The 20,664-nt window shown below is 37.5% G+C and overlaps 1 pseudogene; it reads right to left on the reverse strand.

Annotated features, from left to right (window-relative positions):
* Nucleotides 1–3,001: 3,001 nt before the first annotated feature.
* The window catches only part of LOC143387521 (leucine-rich repeats and immunoglobulin-like domains protein 1), an 89,226-nt pseudogene continuing 71,563 nt past the window's right edge, over nt 3,002–20,664 (reverse strand).

A 20,664-nucleotide genomic window follows, 5' to 3' on the forward strand; every position in this document is an offset into this window, starting at 1 on the left:
AATATGAATGCAAGGACCTTAGAACCCAGTGGAGTAAAACCAGAATAAGTGACCTCTCCCCCAAGAGACTGGAAATAGTATGGTATCCACAAAAGATAAATGCTGGGGAGGGGAATTCAGGCAAGCTATCCATTAAAAGTTATTCTAGGGCTAGGGTTGAGTGACAGAGCACTTGCCTAGTGCAGGTGAGGCACTGAGTTTGATCCTCAGCACCACATAAAAAGAGATTAAATTCTAAAAAAAAAAAAAAGTTATGCTAGTCACTCCACACCCACATGATCTAGTACAGATATTTTATGATTAAGAAATTATGTTTAATAAAGCCCTTTTATAATTTTAACATAAAATCTGTACTGTTAACAGGTCTACTTTGTGCATTAGTTTCTCATTTATATCTTTCTCTTTAGCTTTTTATAAAATTTCTCTTTGAACATGCTAACCAATCCCAACTGTCCTAAAGGAAACAAAAAAGAATAAGCAATGTCCTTTCATGCTCTAGCCCAAAAGAATGAATAAAGGAACATATGGGGCTCCTGAGTCAGCCTTCTTTCTCCTTTAGGCACATGGAAACTGAACAGAACTTTACAATAATACACAAAAACACCTGGATGGAACAAGTCCTTTTCTCCAGCTCAAGCCGCAGGCAGGTATTTACCTTCAGCTTTAGCCCAGATTTCCTCTAGAGGAGGCGCTGTTATCAATGGAGCAGTCTCCTCCACTGTGGAGTGCTTGTACCTCACAAAATAGATCAAGTATTGGATATCATCAAGCACTGCAGCCTCTTCAAATATGTTACTTTCCTTTATTCCTATGTCTCTAATATCATTCACACGATTATCAAGCATTTGCTCTGCTACGCTCAAAATGTGTGACTCAGAGGCACGGAAGACCTTATCTAGAACTTTTTCCACGTTATAGGGCAGGCTCTCCTGCTGTGCCGACTTGTTTCAAAACATCCTCATTTGTATTTTTTTTTTAATAAACAAAATCAAATGTGGGTATCCTATCTGACAAGGAACAAGTTTAACCATGAAAAAAGGTCAGGCAATACCTTCATGCTTAAAATGCAGGACTAGAATCACAATTGATCTAGAAAATGGTAGAAGCAACATTTTTCTTTTGGTTGACCAAATACACAGTTTCTGATTTAAGATGAAATGGACAATAGATGTATGTAAAAAGCACAAAGAAGAAATGGAAATAACACTTTTTCTAAAAGCCAATTAGCAGTAAAATACACAAGAATGTGTGTTTTATAAAAATATATGTCTGAGGAACAAACACAGATTTGGAGAGGGTAACTTGTTTTTTTGAAGCTAAAATAGGACTATTTTCAAAACTGTCAGCATCCTAATTCATATATATTTAAGAGGCCAAGTTGAAGGTGAGAGACACTTTAAGGTGGGCAATTCTCATCACAAGTGGAAATGGCAATGTTTCTCTTGTTCCCCCTTAGGTCATAGAGGATTTACAAATCAGTAATATATTAGGTGACAACATAATGCATACTATGGAGCACCTAATTAGTTTTTTTTTTTTTGGAGCACTTATTTGGAAGGCACACAAGGACACCTGACATACACACCTCACTACTTCCTACAACAGAACACAGACCCACCTGTTGTGTTTGGTCACATCTGTTTGGACACAGGCCATTTCTCAAGTTATGTTACCCCACTGAACCTTACCAACACCATGTCTTAGTACTGAGGAAGCATCAGTGATGAGATTGTCCAGGTAGCCCACGTAGGATAGCGCTTGATAGCAAAGAATAGCAAACATTCTACCATGCTGGAAGCCTGATTTTGTTCACCAAAAACTGAAAGGAAATATCATGGCAGCTGCTTTGCTTTTCTGAGTGTTTATTTACTCCAGCCTTAGGAACCTCTAGGAACTGCTTAACATATATTGGAGACATCTTTTTTCTTTATTGGAGTGGAACAAACAATTCAAATTATAAAATTTGTTTTTGGTAACACCGATTTAGGCATAAAGAGCTCAATGGTAAACTTCTTGGCCTTTTTAGCATGAATATTTTAAAATATGTACTGCTTACAATTTATGGACAACACCGTCATCAAGTTACAAGGTTACTAGAAACCAAGTGTGAGGCCATAAGAAGTATTCTGGGCCAGTAAATATATAGAGGAAAGAGGTTCCAACAACACTAGCGACTGAGTCTAAAACTGAATTGGCTTATAAAAATTTTGGAGTATTTATTATTGTTATTGCAACAAACTTCTTCATCTGAATCTGAATGGCTACATCCTCCCCACCGCCCACCTCCAATCCAGGACTGGGAAGTAATTCTGTCCGCTTCCTGCACACAGAAGAGGCTGCAGTTCCCAGGTGGCCAGTGCAGATCCTTGGCCTCTTTCAAAAGCAAAAGATTACTGGCCCACCTGCTACCCTACCTCAAATATGAAGGGAGGCTTCTATGCACAGAAATGACAGGATTGAAGCAGAGTCGGGGCCGACATCGGAACACATTGCATGCCTGGACTCAGTGCTCTTCCCAAGCCTAAACTCTAGTCCCTGTTAAAAGGCAAAACCAGCCCAATCCCCAGTGCACCAAAAGGACGAAGGGGCCAGTGAGCCTTTCCCAAGGAGCCCCACTATCAACCTGCCGCTGGGATTAGGGCCACCTAGCCCTGGAGAGCATCTGCCCTGATACCGCACCAGCCCAGGTCCCTGTGGCGGGGGCAGAAAAGCGCTCTGCTACAGCGTGGGGAGCCCCGGGCGCGCGGCGTGCAACCCCATCACCCACTGAGATCCTAGGAGAATCCTGGAAGGGAATAAACTGAGAGCTGTCCCTGGGGAATCATGTTTCCCAACCCCCGCCTCAGTCAGTAGAGAAAAATAAAACGCTGCCAACACGTGGGAGTCGAAGCCCCCTGCAACCCGAGCGGGCTGGCTGGGGCGCCAGCAGAGCTGGAGGGGACACACGCAGGGTCCCGAGGCTCTTCGTCACTCCTGTGCCCCACCCGTCGTCCTGCGAACCCTAGCCCAGCCTGCGGGGCTGGGGACCGGGGGATCGGAGCCCCATGCAGCCCCGAAGAGCCACCGGAGACCCTGGGCTGCCGCCCGCCCACCCGCCTGCACACTCACTGCTACATTCGTCGTCTGCACAGAGTTTGTGCTTCCAGAAGCGCCGGCCAGTGCTCGGGTCCGGTTGGCCCAGCACTCGCCAGGTCAGACAGAGCACGAACAGCCAGAAGAGCAGCCCCAGCGCCGCAGCCATGTTGTGGTCACCTCGGGGAGCCGGTGACGCGGTGGAGTAGGCTGCGGCGGGCGTCGTCGGCGGGCGTCGTTGGGCAGCACCGGAGGCAGGGCTCAGGGGGCGGGTGGGTAGCGAGGCGCAGAGGGGCGGTGCCCGGGAAGGCTTAAGCCTTTCCCGGACACGTCAGCAGGGATATATGGGGGTCGATGCACTGGCTCTACTGGGGAATGCAGGGAGCCGAAGCTCCCCGTCCTTCTCTAGTGGAGACCTTCTCCTCAACTGAAGACCTTCTCCTCTAGTCGCTGCCGTGGCAACTAGGACTCTCTTTCTCGTCCAATCACCTGCCTTTGCTTCTGTGCCCTCACAAGCCACCCTCCGCGTGATTCCATTCATCACCCACCCATCCCCCGCCACTCCGCCAACCGGTACTTTCTGGCTTTCCTCAACAGTCTCATTTCTGGTCCATCCTGAACTAGCCTACTCCATTTCACCATCACTCCCATCCCCCATTCCTGGTCTGGTACCTCCTTTTCTGAACTACCAAATCCCACCCATGACTTGTCACAGCTAGTTCCAAGCTCACTCCCCTTCAAACTCCTAGAGGTTCCTCGAAGTCCCACCCCAAGATCCCTCTGATTAGGAAAGGGGAAAGTGGGAAAAGTGAATGGAACTGTGAGTGAGGGTGTAAACTGGAGACTATGGCCTGCTTTTTTTTAAGGCGGGGACAAGTGAGGGCAGAGAGATGGACAGTAGTCTTCGGGCTAAGATCTTGAGATTCTTATCTTTATCCATAAGGGAAGAAGTCATTTAATTCAACAGCATATTTTTAACTTTCATTTTGTGCTACCATTCATGCCAGATGCTGGACAAAGCCCTAGCATGGTGTGGGAGTGGATGAAAATCAAAAGACAAGATATCTGGTCCTGGTCCGAAAAAGTCCTCAACTTAGTGGGAACCAACTGTCAAAACCGATTGTCAGAGAAGAAAGTTATTAGCTAACATTTCTTGAACACTTTCTTTATGTCCAGTTGTTATTCTGAAGGTTTTATACATATCAATTCGTTTAATCTTCATAACAATAGTACCTTACAGTAGTAGTAGGTCCTATTCCAATCCTTATTTTAGAGTAAATTGAGGCAGTCACACATCCAGTGAGTAATGGAGCTAGGTTTCAAACCCAAGGAGTAGACTCCTTTTCATCACAACCCACCAACTAACAAGCAAATGTTGTACTTTCTGACAAGAGGAGCAAAATCTGATTTACATCATAATATAGCTGAATTACTGATATGTACAGTTAAGGGGGGGGAAAGGCACAAGCTAGCCAGCCCAAGGAAGAGTGTCTGCAATGCTCCCATCCTTGGTGGAGCCATTCTCATTTGTCTGTGACCAAGGGCTTGTTACTTTAGTCTCTGCTAAAGTTATTCATCAACCTGCAACAATGAACCCATCAGTTGTTTCCCCAAATTAACTGAATCTTTAAAACTTAGAGAAAAGAATGTAGTCCACCATGTTCATAATGTTAAATAAAGAAAACAATGGAAAAAAAAGTGTGCACAAACATTTGTCTACAGGGGCCATGAGAGGTCCCCGTTCGTCCAGTGTACTTCTGTGCTTTCTGGAGAACCAGTGGATCATAGAGAGAAACTGAGTCATTCTTCATTTCTTTTCTACCATGTATTTATTATGTTATAAAATGTATCTAGTAGGCATCTCTAACAACATGTTGAAAACTGAACTCATTTTTCTCTCAAAATCTGCTACTTTCAGTCTTCCCTATCTCAGAAATAAGAATGACAATTTAATTCCCATTATCCAGGTGCTCAAAGCCCAAAACTTACAAACCATCTTTGATCTCTTTTCTCTCACATTCCAACTCCAGTCCATTAGACAATATTATGTCTTTATTTTTATAATTTTATTGAGATATAGTTGACCTACAATAAATTGCAAATGTTTAAGGTGTACAATTTGATAAGTTTTGACATGAATATACCCATGAGACTATCACCAAAATCAAAAGAGTCTTTCATCCTTCTTTGTAATCCCTCCCCTCACCTTTTCTAGCTGTCTCCAAACATCTCTTTGCATTTCCTAGAATTTGATATAAATTATACAGCATTTTATTTATTTATTTTCTGACTTCCTTCTTTCCAAGTAAGCATTTGAAACATGCCCAGAATCTGACCACTCCTCTGCATCTGCTAAGCCAATATACAGGCCAAACCCACATCATAAGTCACCTGAATGATTTCCATAGCCTTCTTCTGTCCTTGCTTCTGCCCTCATTTTCCCCAATATCTATTGTCCTGATGGCAACTAGACTGATATTTTTAAATATAAATTTGATTGTGTCTCTCTGTTCAAAATCTTCCTATAGCTTCCCATTTCCAAATAAAAGGCAATGACTTTAGCCAGGCCTGATCGTACTCATCTGTAATCCCAGAAGCTCAGGAGGCTGTCAGGAGGATCCTGAGTTCAAAGCCAGCCTCAGAAATGTAGTGAGTCCCTAAGCAACTCAGTGAGACCCTATCTCTAAATAAAATATTTTAAAAAGTACTGTGGGTGTTGCTCAGTGTTTAAGTGCCTCTGGGGGTTCAATCTCTGGTATCAGGAATAAAAAAAGCCATGACTTTATTATGGACTGCCCTGCCTTATTATGGACTGCTCTTAATCAATATGACTCCCCTCATCCTTTTCTACCCATTTCCTAACATTCTTCTCTTGTTCTGTTAGTTCCATTTAAATACACCAAGCCCACCCCTGCTTCGGAGCATTTACACTTGTAACTTTGCCTCAACCTTAACTCCCCAAATCATCTGACTAGCTAACTACCCCCTCACTTTATCATGTCTTTGTAACAGTGGCATTTCATGTGATAAAGGCCTTCCCTGGCCACCCTACACAAAATAGAGCCTCTTGCCATGACTATCAAGCCCATCACCCTGCCTTTCTTTCTCTTCAGACTTGCCTTGCCACTTTATAGACTTCTCTTACTACTTGCCTTACATTTGTTTATCTACTTGACTGCTCCAACCCAACCTCAAACACAATTTCCAACACGAGCAGGAAATTAGTTGTTTTGTTCGCTACTGTTACATCAGTGACTAGGGAAATGCCTAGAATGTATGAGAGAGTTAACAAATGATTTGTTGGATAAACTCATGGTTCCAATGATATTATAAATATACTACACTATTAACCTAAACACATATATTAACTATTAAGCCCCCATATATAAATAGTACTGAGAGGAAATAAGCTATGGGAACAAGGCATTTAAGGTCCAACTCTCAGCAGCATGCATCCTCAACTACAGGAATGTACCCCTGAATGTTTGTGTTGAATAAAAACATAGTTGTTGTGGAGAGTTGTTTGGTTACATGATACTGGAATATTTAAGCAGATCTTTAAAAAATAGTTTTAATTTTTTCTTATTTTTCTTATTATAGAATATGGTATGTTGTAGAATTTTTCTTATTATAAAATAGAGATTAATGATAATTCATTGGTGGAAAAATCAGAATAGCAAAATGATCTAATTGCATATTATCTTCTTGATATTTACTTTGACTCATAATCAGATATAATTTTATATGCATAGTTAGTGCTTCCAGTTACTGAAGAACTAGCTGCTTAGTTTGTAGAGTTTTCAATATTTTGATTTATCAGTATCATTTTTTAAACTTATTGCCTTAAAGACATATTAACTAATCTGGTGGATAATGAGAAGAAAATTTCTCAACTGGCCACAATAAGGTAGTGGTAGTTCTTTCTACCAGGATACATACAATTAGTGGATGAATCAGCATTCACTTTTACTCATAGCATTTAAATATGTGGTATTGATGTTTAATATAAGGTTATGTTAAAAAACCTTCAGAAAAGTAACAGGATAGAATGTGGTGGTGATTGTTGGCATGGAGATAAATAATCTCAAGTGCATTATTCTTTAATACCTCAAAGGGAATTCTTACGGGGTAAGGGTTGAGTAATTGTTAAAGGTAAATGTATCCAGTTTGGGTGGAGGGGACATAAAATTGTAAGTATGAAGGGTTCCTAATGTCAGAGTACGATCTAAATGAGACAAGAAAAACATATCTGAAACAAATAATTGGCAGCATAATAACATATACCATTGGAAACTTGTGAAGGCACTTGCCTAGTAGCATTCAGAAGGCCTAATGCTGCCATTACCAGGAAGAACCTCATCTATTGTAAATGATGTGCCAGATAATAGTGTTAAACATTATGTGGGACTAAATCTCTCCAAGAGGGGCAACAGATTTACCCTCACATATGAAACATTGGAAAAAAGTGGACAAAATACAAACAACAACAGTTCTCAGATATTAGATAGTAAGCAGCATAAGAGTGACCTCTAAGATAAAGTTAAGCATGAGAGATGAGTGCTAGGATTATCCCAATTTACTCCCTGGAAAGAATTTTTCAGGCCACATTCAGAGAAGGGAAACTCAAATAGAAAATCTCCTGAGTTGATGAGATGGATTTTAAAGTCTGAAGAGACCGATGCAGCTAGAAGTCACAGATCAGAGTAAAGGAGAGAGTAGAGAACTGCAGAGGGAGAGAGAGTGTGTACATGTACTAGCTCTCTAGACATCTATGGAGGGTTCCCCTGAAGTCTGTGGTTAAGTAACAATGGGCACACATGTAAGGCCAGAGAAAGAATCTTCAGAAAGGAACAGGATGGAAGGTGGTGGTGATTGTTGGCATGGAGATCAATTTTTGTAATCACCAGCTGGAATGCAAAATCTATAATAAAAGGGCATCAAGTAACATAGTCAGTAAAAGGCAAAAATTAGCCCAAAATTGAAGGTAACTCCTGTATAGCAGAATCTTAAAAAGATAAAAATGTTTCCAAGATAATTCAGAAAAAAGCTGTACACAGCTCAAGAATATTTAAAAGAATACAAAATATGTTTCCAAGATAGTTCAGCAAAAAGCTGTACACAGCTCAAGAATATTTAAAAGAATACAAAATATCCGATACTCAACAAGGTAAATTCACAATGTTTGGAATCCAATAAAAATGTATGAGGCATGCAAAGAGGTAGGAAAATATAACCCATGTTGAAAAGAAAATTAATAGAAATGATCATTAATTACACTGTGAGAGAGTTATTATACAAGGACATTAATACAGTTGTATACCATATGTTCAAGATGCTATGGAAAAGCATAAGCATGTAAAGGAGAAAAAAGAAGATATAAAAGTGATCTAATTTAAACTCAGATAAAACAATGGCTAAGGTGAAAATTACACTGAATGAGATTAACAGCAAATTCTACATTGAAGAAGTCAATATCAGAAAACTGAATATGCAGTGATAAAGACTCTCCAAAATGAAACACGGAGAAAGAGACTGAACTGAACAGAGCATCAGTATGCACAGCTTCAACCAGTCCAATATATGTGTTATGGTAGTTCCTAAAAGAGGTGAGAAAAACACATTTGAAGAAATAATAAATAAAAATGTTCCATATCTGATGGACACTCAGATTCACAAAGCTCAATGAACAAGAAAAATGATAAAGATGACACAAATATACACTAAATGCTTAAAACCAGTGCTAAGAAAAAAATTGAAAAGCATCTACAGAAAACAGATACCATTATGTACAAAGGAGTGAGAGTAAAATCTCAAAATTCATTCAAGAACCATGCAAACCAGAAAACAGTACATCAATATTTTCAAGTTCTGAAAGAAAAAAACACTGACATCCTAGAATTGCATTCCAAGTGAAAATATATTTCAAAATGATGTAGTCTTTAATGCAAAAGAATTAAGTTAAACCCTACCCCACATAAAAATTACCTCAAAATGGACCACAGACATAAATGTAAGAACTCAAAATGGACAACACATATATATGTAAGAACCAAAACCAAATGTAAGAAAGCATAAGTAAATCTTGGAGTAGACAATGACATCGTAGTTAAGACACCAAAGGCCCAAGCACCAAAAGAAAAAATAATAAAGTAATAAACTTCATCAAATTTAAAACTTTTAAAGGCTACCATCGAAGAAAGTGAAAATACAATCATAGAAGAAAATATTTACAATTCATGTAGTTAGAATATAACTACCTAGAATATATAAGCAATTCTTATTGTTCATTATGAAAAGACAAATGGCAAGAAATTAGAATAGACATTTCTCCAAAGAAAATAAGCAAAAGCCAATAAGCAAATGAAAGGATACCCAGCACCATTAGGGAAATGTACAACCTCAGTGAGATACTACTTCACATCTATTAATATGGTTATAATCAAAATGGTAATAATAAGTTGGCAAGGATGTGGATCAATGGGAGCCCTCACACACTACTGGTAGGGATAGACTACAGACCTAAATGTAGCAGCTAAACCTCTACAACTTCTGGAAGAAAATATAAAAAGCTGCTTGGCAGAGACTCTCTCTGCCTCATGCTCTCTTTTTTCTCTCTCTCCTCTCAGAAATAGATCAGACTTAAAAACTTTGTCTCATGCTGGGCGTGGTGGTACATACCTGTAATACCAGTGGCTCAAGAGGCTGAGGCAGGGGGATTGCAAATTCAAAGCCAGCCTCAGCAAAAGTGAGGCACTAAGCAACTCAGTGAGACCCTGTCTCTAAATAAAATACAAAATAAGACTGGGGATGTGGCTCAGTGGTGGTATGCCCCTGAGTTCAATCCCCAGTACTAAAAACAACAACAACAACAAACTTTGTCTATTCTATATTCATTGTTATGGAAATGGAATGGTAAGCTGACAGACTAGGACAAAGTATTGGCAAAACATATATCTCTCAAGAGAATGATATCTAGGATATACAAATGATTCTTGCAACCTATTAATAAGAAAAATGACCCAATTTGAAAGGATGGGCAGAAGATTTTTTTCCTCACCAAAGTAGATACAAATATGGTGAATGTGCACATGAAAGGATATCCAACATAATTTGAAATGTAAATCAAAACTGCAGTGTTATTACACATACAATAGGATGGACAAAATTTAAGACTGATCATAACAAATGTTGACAAAGATGAAGACTATGGTATCTCTCTTAGAACTGCAGACTATAACTTGTAGTACAAACAATGGCACAAACTGTTAGAAAACTGTTTGGCAGTTGCTTTAAAAATTAAATCACATCTGTCGAGATATTTACTCCAGAGAAATAAAAGCATACATCCACACTGAGACTTGTGCACAACTATTCATTGTGGTTTTATTTGTAATAGTCAAAAAATCCCCAATGTTGGACTGTGGGGACATGTCATGCCTCAGAACCCTTATACTCATATTAACCATATAGTAGGCATTTGATTACTAACTATTCCATGAATGTAGAGATTGATTTTTTTACTGTTAATAGAACTTCTCTTTTATTAAATATAACAGCCAAAAGAAAATCATGTATAGCACAAAGAATTATCACAAAGTGAACATATCCACTAAACCCTAACCCAGGTCAAGAAATTGGACATCAAATGCACCTTCATGAGCCCTCTCTCATTGCTCCCCTAATTATTCCCTCTGCTCCCCCAGAGTTAGGCACTATTTTAACTTCTAATAACAAGGATTAGTTTTGCCTGTTTTGTTACTTTATTCAGTGTAATCATACACATGTGTTCTTTGGTGTGTGGCTTTTTTAGCTCCATATGTATTTTTATAAGATTTATCCAAGTTGTTGAATGTGAATGTACTTCTTATTTTCATTGCTTAATAATTTTCAACTGTATAAATATAACCTGGTTTCCTTAAAAAAAATCCCCAATGTATATCAATAGGAAAATAGATAATAAATTTTGGAAACATACTTAGCAAGAATAAAGAACTATTGATAATAGCAAAAACAGGGAGATTCTGAATGAAATAAAGTAGACAAAAAGTAATATGCATTGAAAAAAAATTTTTTTGTACTCCCTAGTACAAATATCCAAGGGTGCTTTACTGCTGAGCTACATCCCCAGCCCTTTTTATTTTATTTATTCATTTATTATTATTATTATTATTATTACTATTATTATTATTTTTTGCTATCAGAGATGGAACTCTTGGGAACTCAACCACTGAGCCACATCCCCAGCCCTCTTTTGTATTTTATTTAGAGATAGGTCCCACTGAGTTACTCAGGGCCTCGTTAAGTTGCTAAGGTTGGCTTTGAACTCCCAATTCTCCTGTTTCACCATTCTGAGCCACTGGGATTACAGTTGTGTGCCACCATGCCCAGTTTAGTTTTTATTTTGAAACAGAGTCTGGCTCAGTTCCCCAAGTTTACCTCAAACTTGCGATCCTCCAGCCTCAGCCTCCTAAATATCTGGGATTACAGACTCTGCCACCACCTCCCAGCAGATTCAGTTATATTTAAAGGTAGAAAGTTATAAACCAGGTGAATCCTAGTAAAGGTCTTAGTAAAAAATTAATAAAAATAAGAGCACTATGCTTGGTCACAATATGGTAAGTCAGAAAATTACAACAAATATCCATTTTCTCTCAGGTTGACCAGAACAATATCATTTCTCAATGGATTTCAAAGGGTCTCCTTCCTTCTTTCCTTGCCCTCCCTCCCTCTCTCCCTCCCTCCCTTCCTTCCTTTCTGAGTTTTGGCGTGTGTGTGTGTGTGTGTGTGTGTGTGTGTGTGTGTGTGTACATCATCTACTGTGCCAGTGTAAGAGGTTTAGGCAATGGATCAACTTTTACACCTGTGCCTAAGGACCCCAATCTTGGATCTGTCTCCAAGGGTGGAGGTGACTCTAGATCCTCATTATAATCTCAAGAGTGGGAACTCCTAAAAAATAAACAGGTCTTTCTTGGTAACACCAGTTTCCTCTTTGGTAAGAGTTAGTGTAGTGGGAGGGTGGCAAGGGCCCTAACCTGCCACAAAATAAATTCTAAAATGTATTTTGGTACAAATTGTAAACACTAAAGAGTTAAAAGTAAGAGATGAGTCTTGGGATTTGAGTTAGACCTGGATAAGTACATAGGATTCAGATTCTAAAAAGAGAATAAAAGGCAAGTGAATTAAACAGCATAAGAAAGACTCAGCAGAAAGAAATATGTTTAAAGGACAGTAAAGACACCTAATTTTGCTAAGAGGAAAGGATTCTATAAAGGATGACATATTTGTGTGCTTAGGTCAGATTATGAAATTCCTTGAAAATCAAGCATAAGGATTTAGACTTAATAGAATAAAAATGCAGAAAATATTAGACTTTAAGTAAAGGGATCATATAACTTTAGTGGAATTTAAACAAGTATCTTGTCCTTAAATCCAGGGAAGATGGAGTTTTAGGCTGGGCATGACCAGTAGGGCTGAGGCATTCCCCACAATTAAAAAGTCATGTCGAAGTGTACTGTACTAATGGGAGTGAGTCATATACAAGGCAAGGTCTTCTGCCAGCATCTACTGTTTGTCTAGCCCTGACAAATATTATTCCACTTTCAACTGTACAAAGAAAGAAACTCAAACATCTGAAATTGCCACTAATATATGGCATGTATATGAGTTCCTGTTTCTGGTTCTGCCTAATTTACCTTGGCATTTTTTTCATGGAGGTCAAATATTTGGTGTGTTGAAATAAATGCAGAACAGATATTGGGGACATGTGGCCTATACATCTCAATTTCCACAGTGCACTGTTTGGCTATTTTTTAATATTTATTTTTTAGTTTTCAGCAGACACAACATCTTTGTTTGTATGTGGTGCCGAGGATCGAACCCGGGCCGCACGCATGCTAGGCGAGCACGCTACCACTTGAGCCACATCCCCAGCCCTGCACTGTTTGGCTTGATCCATTTAGTTTTCAGAAATATAAATTACTTCCTTACCAGAACAATAGCAGAAGTAAGGAATATAGCCAATAGGATTGTAGTAAGAGTCAGAAGTCTAATTGTGTGACTATAGGCAAATCATTAACTTTTCTGAGTCTCAGATATTTCATCTATACAAATATGGGTCAAAGTTAAAATTGTATAGTTCATTTTTTAAGAAGAAAATGAGATAATATATGAAATATTGCCCATTTATGTGGTTTAAATAATTAAACAGCAAAATCCTGGCTGTTATAGCCAATATAGACAATTGACGAAGCAACAAAAGTCTTGGCAATAAATGCTTTCATCACTAAGGAGCCATTTTTAGATAGTGCCTACTCTGGAAACTGTTCTCTTCTCACTGAAACAAAGTAAGGCTGATAACATCCTCCCAAAGTGTGCTTGGAATATCACAAGCACCTCTTGGAGGAGACAGGGAGAGTAGAGGAGAAAATATGTTCTTTGGGATAACATATAGTCTACCAGAGCATACATTGAAGCAAAGCAAGCCCTCCTGAATCTTCAGCATTTTAACTGATGCATGCAGTATAAAATTAGAAACAGGATCATAAACACTATTATGAAGACTATACTCAGTGGGGGACACTGATCAAACATATATGGGAAAGTAAGTTCTCTGCGATTAGTATGAAAGCTCAGTCTTACCCAAATCCACATGAAATTTGAAATGGTTTGGAATACATAAGAGGATCAGTGAATGACATCAAACCCAAATGATGAAATAGAGAATCTGAACATGATCTTTCTCTTATTTCTCACTGATCCCTTAGAACCACCAATAGAAATATAATATTAACTCTACATGTAAATTAAATTTTCTAGAAGTCATATTTTAAAACGTAAGACAGATGAGCTTCATTTAATAATACATTTTACACAATTCAATATATTCATAATATCATCCTTTTAACTTGTAATCAAAATAAAAATATAACTGTTATTTTACACTCTTCATAATAAGTCTTTGATATCTGACTTATGGCACATCTCAGTTCAAACTGGGCACATTTAAAGACAGTCGCAGCATAAGAAAGTAGGGATTGTAAATTAACACTAGGCCATATCATATATTTGCACTTATTTTAAAGAAAAGCCAAGTTTAAAAGTATGTTTTAGGTTTTAAAATATTTTTGGCCAACCTTTCTTGGTACTTATGCAGAAGTGAGAAAAGATGATTAAAGGTATCTCAGCATCCCTCTTTTTTTTTCACTCAGAGGTTAAGATTTCTGTTGTAATAGCTAGGGATTGCATTGTCATTTCAGATGAATCTCAAGTCTGTAATCAAAATGTGTGAGTCATCATTAGGTTCCTACACTTGTCATTCTTTTATTATTTTTCATTTTTATCTTAAATATATTTACTTCTTGACAAACATAAAGAAATAAAGAATTATATTTAAATGGATAATAAAACAACTTGTCTGCATAAAATCCCTTTTCGTTTTAGGTAGACTTACTGGTACAAACAAGTCACCTGGGTGGCCCATTTTTCTTTGGTAACAGGGATTGAACTCAAGGGCTCTAGACCACTGAGCCACATCTCCAGCCCTATTTTGTATTTTATTTAGAGATAGGGTCTCACTGAATTGTTTAGGGCCTTACTTTTGCTGAGGCTGGCTTTGAACTCAGGATCCTCCTGCCTCAGCCTCCAGAACCACTGGGATTACAGACATGCAGCACTGCACCCGGCACCTGCTCTGTTCTCTTACTTAACTGCAACTGTGTTTTCCTTGCAGTTAAGGAAGAGACCTTGGTAGATTACTTCTTTGCACCAGGGTTTCTTGATAGAACTCTATTGGAACTTTGGTTTGGACACTTCCTTCTAGCTGAAGGTTATATAGTATCTATGGGCCTGGCCAAAAAATGTTAGTAGTTTCCTCAGTCATGGTGAAACAACAACAAAATGCCCCCAGGCATTTCTAAACTTCTCTTGATAAGATAGTATCACTCTCCCAGTTTGAGAGTCTCTGCTTGAAACTTAAGTTAAACTCTGATCATTTAACAAAGCACCTTTAGTTGTAAGTATCCTATATTTTGTAGTTTGCAAGTATTCTGTATTTTGTAATTTCTCTTATCAGCTAAAAAGAAAGGATTATAAAATCAACATTTAAGGCCGGGCTTCATGATGCACACTGTAATCCCAGTGGCTCTGGAGGCTGAGGCAGGAGGATCTTAAGTTCAAAGTCACCCTCAGCAATTTAGCAAGGCCTTTATTAATTATGGATTCCCTATCTCAAAATAAAAAAAAATGTAAAAAAGGGCTGGTGATGTGAACCAGTGGTTAAGCACCTAGATTCAATTCCCCTGTGCCCATCCTCCACAAATCAACATTTTAAAAACCAGAAGCACTAAAACATCAAAGAAACCCAAAGGCCCTTGTAAACACAACTGACTTTGCTTCAAAGGTTTTTTGCTTTTTGTTTTCCACTTCAAGATAACACTACCTTTAAAAAAAATCACATTTTTGAATTTATTTTTTCTGACATCTAAGAGGGATCTTACATTTTTCTACTTCCCTTTCCAAGACTATTCCCTCTTTTGCACTGTGATATAATTTGAATTATTGAAATGCATATGGAGGGGTTTATTTTCTTAATTTTAATGAAAACTCATGTTTTTAAAATTAGCACCTAGGGGACTATAGGTGGAGACTTAATATGTAGAGTCATCAGCATGATAATTGTAATTAAATAAACACAAATCAGTTCATGATAGGTGATTTCATTTACCATTATAATCAACTTTTTCCTCTATAAAACAGCACAATTAGTCCTAAATTGACATTCACTAATTGTATATTAGAATTTCAAGGAAAACACTGAAGAGTTAGTGACTATCATAATGATTGAGATGTGTTTTGACATCAGTAATTATTATTATTTTTAAGATGGGGGTTTTGCTATGTTGCCTAACCTGATCTCCAACTCCTGGACTCAAGCAATCCTCCTGAGTAGTTAGGACTACAAGTCACCAAACCAGCCCAGTAATTATTGTTTAGTAGATCTCTTTTTGGACACTAAAATCACTACTAATATGATTGTATATTTTTGAAATTGGTTTTATGAGCAACATACAGATTTGATGCAATTCCCATCAAAATACCCACGAATTGGTGTGAACATACTTTGTATACAACCAGAGATATGAAAAACTGTGCTCTATATATGTAATATGAATTGTAATGCATTCTGTTGTCATACATATATTTAAAATAATAATAATAATAATAATAGTAATAATAATAATAAATGTCATTTTTCCAGAACTAGAAAAAACAGTCCTGAAATCCATTTGGAAGAATAAAATATTCAGAATAGCCAAAACGATTCTAAGTCAATAAAGCAAGCTGGAGGCATCATCACAATACCTGACTTCAAATTATACTACAAAGCTATTGAAATAACCATTGCATGGCTCTGACATAAAACCAGATACATTGACCAATGGGAGAGGAGAGAAGACACAGAAAAAGATCCAACACAGTTCATAGTCATCTGATACTTGACAAAGGTGCCAAAACATATTGGGAGAAAAGACAGGCTTTTAAACAAATGGTGCCAGGAAAATTGGTTATCCGTATGTAGACAAATAAGACTAGACCCTGTACAAACTTGAAAGAGATCAAAAGCCCAGGAATTAGACCAGAAACTATGCAAATCCTTGGAAGAGAATATAGGTTTGAGACTCCAGCATATAGGTACAGGCAATGACTTTCTTATTAGAACTCCTAAAGCTCAGAAAATAATAACAAAAGTTAATAAACAGAATGGCATCAAATTAAAAAGCTTCTGCACAGCAAAGGAAACAATTAGTAACATGAAGAAAGAACCTATGGAATGGGAGAAAATATTTGCTAACTACTTTTTTTTTAATGAGAGAGAGAATTTTTTAATATTTATTTTTTAGTTTTTGGCAGACACAACATCTTTGTTTGTATGTGGTGCTGAGGATCGAACCTGGACTGCATGCATGCCAGGCAAGCGCGCTACCACTTGAGCCACATCCCCAGCCCTGCTAACTACTCTTTTGACACAGGATTAATATCCAGACTATATAAGAAACTTTAAAAAACTTAACATCAAAACATCACATAACCTAGCTTAATTGGGCAAATGAATTAAACAGTTACTTCTCAAAAGAAGAAATAAAAAATGGGCAACAAATCTATGAAAATGTTCAACATCATTAGCAATTAGGAAAATGCAAATCAAAACTACAGTGAGCTTTCATCTCACTCTAATCAGAATAGCAGCCATCAAGAATGCGAACGATATGGGGCTGGGGTTGTGGCTGAGCAGCAGATCGCTTGTCTAGCACGTGCGAGGCCCTGGGTTCGATCCTCAGCACCACATTAAAAATAAATAAATAAAAATAAAGGTATTGTGTCCAACTACTTTAAAAAAAGAATATGAACAATAATAAATGCTAGAGAGAATGTGGAGAAGAAGGGACACTTTTTTCTCTGTTGATAGGATTGTAAATGAATATAACCACTATTGAAATCAGTATGGAGGTTCCTCAAAAGACTAGGCAGGAAACCACCATATAACCCAGCTATACAACTACTCAATGTTTATCCTAAAGTGTTAAAGTCATAATACTAGAGTAGTACATGCATACCAATGTTTATAGCAGCACAGTTCACAGTTGCCAAACTATGAAACCAAACTAGGTGCTTATCAAGGATGAATAAATAAAGAAAATGTGGCATATACACACAATGGAGCTTTATTCAGCCATAAAGGTGAATTATGTCATTTGCTGGAAAACGGATGAAACTTGAGAACATTCTGTTACACAAAATAAGCTAAACTCATAAGGTCAAGGGAGCATATGTTTTCTCTCGTATGTGAAAGCAAGAGAGGAAAAAGGAAAAGAAAAGTGAAAATCAAAAGGAGATCAGTAGAGTGTAGGAAAGGGACCAGGAGAGGGAGGAGTGAAGGGAAAATACTGGGGAATGATATTGGCCAAACTGTAGTGTTATATTGTGCATGTGGAAATATGTAATGACAAATACTGCCATGATTTACGACTATAATGTATCACCAAAAAAAATGGAAAAAATGAAAGAAAGCAAACAAAAAGAACAAAATTGCTTTCATGTATGTATGTATGTATATACACAGCTTAGCCAAACATTTGTTGTGAGCATAAACATTAATTAATACTCTGGAACAGTGATGAGCAAATCATAGCTGTCAGCCTGACACTGTTTTTTTAAATTGTTCTCTTTTTTCCTTTTTTCTCTTTCTTTTTTTTTTTCATCTCTCTCTCTCTCTCTCTCTCTCTCTCTCTCTCTCTCTCTCTCTCTCTCTTTCATATTTCTCAGGCAGGCTGGCCTGAACTCCTAGGCTCAAGTAATCTTCCTGCATCAGCTTTCTGAGTAGTTGCGACTGTTGGAGCACACCACGGTGTCCAACAATAACACTTGCTTTTGTAAACAAAGTTTTATTAGAACACAGAAGCTTATATTATTTACCCACAGTCTAGGCTGTTTTTGTGCTACACTGGCACTTGAATAGCAATGAAGACTTGCCTACAAAGTCTAATATATTTATTATCAGTCGCTTTTCAGGAAAAGTTTGTTGATCCCTGATTAGACTATAGATTAAAGTCAGCAGAATAAATACATAAACATTTCTTTTCTTACGAAAAAAATTGGCTGTATGAAATGAGATGAATGATCTGTTAATTGCCAAGATAAATGTCTCTTCCCTATAGAAAGTGTGTATTCAGGACTAGAAATCTTGACACTGTGTCATGTGAAATGTAGGAAAAAACCTGGCAGTTCATTTTGATGAGAGTTAAGAAATTTCTTTTCAAGGACATTTTGAAGTGTATCTAAACTTTGCAGATAATACAGGGAAGAACATTTTAATCTGCAAATAGATTATGTTCATTATTAGTTTGTAATCATTTCACAACTATCATATAATATTAAAGCACCATAGGAGACTGCCTATTGGATTGTAATAGAAACTTTTGTGACTCTAGACATTAACTTGTATTTTTCTAGTTAATGTAGACCCATACTTTTAAGCTAGTGCTATTGGTAAAATATATGATTACTTAAGTCTGACTGCCTTACTAATTTTGACCAGTTTATTTTTCAGATATCCATTTTGGGGTTTAGTCTTTCAATTAATTTTGGGTTCCATGGGCAATGAAATTGTTGTTGAGTATGTAAGATGTTGCAGTTTCTATGTAAGTTCACCTAAGTGCCTCTACCACTATTGATGGGCAAGGATATAAGTAATTTAGTACTTTTGCTTGAAACTGTTATAGATCTACTGTACTGGATTTTTTTCCTGACACAAAAGAGTATAAAACTAGAAAAACTAAACATTTTCAGGTATTAATTTCAGACATGACTGTAGGCCTGGTGCACAAAACACACTTATACAGGGAGATGAAGCTCAAGTAAGATGGTGGTCATACTGAGTTAAGGAGAAAATTATCAAAGTGCAAGATTATCATAGTGGTTGGAATTTTGTGGACAAGAATGTCTGAGTTATGTATGGTGGGTGCAATGTGATTATGTGTGTGTGTTAGAGAGAGAATACTAAAAGCCTGGAGGAAATTCATTTTTGATATGAATGTACCAGATGAGACTCTTTAAGGCTTAGCAGAGTTTGACTGCTATAAAGACTGAAGATGATGCTAAATGGCAATGTTGGAAGAAATTAGGTTTCCAGCAGAGTCAGGTTGCAGCAGCTTCACTAATATATCAGGTAATTAATTAAGAATTCAGAAATAAGCCTTAGCAAAAAGAACCACACACAAAAGAGTAAAGGGAAAATGGTATACCTACATTTGAAACCAAAAATTGATTCATGCTGTGATGGGGGCGTGCATGGGTCATTAGGGAAATGATTCCCAGACCTTCACTACTCGATATTAATCCTATGTCAGTTGAATAGCTGGAAAAGATTTTTTCTCATTCAGTAGGTTGTGTCTGTTGATAGTTTCCTTGGCTGTGCAGAGACTTTTTAATTTGGTGTAATACCATTTGTCAATTTTAGCTTTTATTTTCTGAGGTGTCCTATTCAGGAAATTGTTGCCTGTGCCAATATCTTGAAGTATTTTCCTCTAATAGTTTCAGAATTTCAGGTATTTGATCCACTTTGAACTGATTTTTTGTACAGGATGGGAGAGAGAGAGACCTCATGTCAACCTGCTACATGTAAATACCCAGTTTTTCTAGTATCATTTATTGAAAAGAATGTTTTTTCTCCAGCATATGTTTTGAGCATGTTTGTCTTGAATCAGATGGCTGTTGCTGCTTCAGTTTATTTTGGGTCCTCTATTTTATTCTGTTGATTATGTTCCTGATATGCCAACTCTGTGTTGTTTTTGTTGCTATGGCTCTGTGGTATATTTCCAATCAGGTACTGTGATAGTTCTAGCATTGCTTTTTTTTTCTCAGAATTGTTTTGGTTATTTGGAGTATTTTGTGGTTCTATGAAATTTTATGATTGTTTTTTCTAGTTCTGTGAAGAATGATATTGGTATTTTGATGATAATTGCAATTTGAATCTGTGGATCACTTTCAGTAATATGGCTATTTTAACAATATTAATTCTCCCAGTCCTGAACATGG

Source organism: Callospermophilus lateralis, unplaced genomic scaffold (assembly GCF_048772815.1).
Source record: "Callospermophilus lateralis isolate mCalLat2 unplaced genomic scaffold, mCalLat2.hap1 Scaffold_858, whole genome shotgun sequence".
Classification (NCBI taxonomy): domain Eukaryota; kingdom Metazoa; phylum Chordata; class Mammalia; order Rodentia; family Sciuridae; genus Callospermophilus; species Callospermophilus lateralis.